Raw genomic sequence first — 635 nt, 5'->3', positions numbered from 1 at the left:
GCTAGAATCCATGTATTATTGATAAGGTTTTGGGGGGTACCCACGAAGGACGTTGGAGTATACCCATTCCGCCAGCCTATGCCCTACCTTACTACACCTGCCACAGCGTTGTAAAGACTAAGTGCCTAGTTTAACACACCTCTTCTTACTTACCTTCTTCCTATTACTACAGGCTTTAAACTCCTTTACTAATAGTAAGAGTCCCCTCTCTCTAGATCTACTTCCTCTTGTGTAATTTACAGCGTGTAGTGGCCTTATTAGCAGCTTAAAGCTCTGTAACCTAATTACACACTAAAACTAGTAAATACGCTATTTTCTCTGCGTCCTTAGTAAGCTAATTAAGAGTATTAACTATTAAAGTTAGAGAGTTATTGCTATATTATTAAATTCTCTCTTAAATAAGCTTTAATTACGACCTAAATTCTAGGGTGTTCTATAGGGTTTAAGAGTGCTATATACTCTTATCTACAGTAGGTAGTAGTAGAGTACACAGGCACACTTTAAGCTTTAATATTACAGCCTCTAGATTAAAGAGGACTAAGCTAGCACCTCTAAATCCTCCCTAGATATTGCTCCTAGTAATAGAGGCATTAAAAGCTCCTTTAAAGCACAGTAAAAACTCAAGTTTTGTGATG

The sequence above is a fragment of the Didymella exigua genome (genome assembly GCF_010094145.1).
Source record: "Didymella exigua CBS 183.55 unplaced genomic scaffold M421scaffold_39, whole genome shotgun sequence".
Classification (NCBI taxonomy): domain Eukaryota; kingdom Fungi; phylum Ascomycota; class Dothideomycetes; order Pleosporales; family Didymellaceae; genus Didymella; species Didymella exigua.
The sequence above is the reverse complement of the archived record's forward strand: the minus strand, read 5'-3'. Positions refer to the sequence as shown.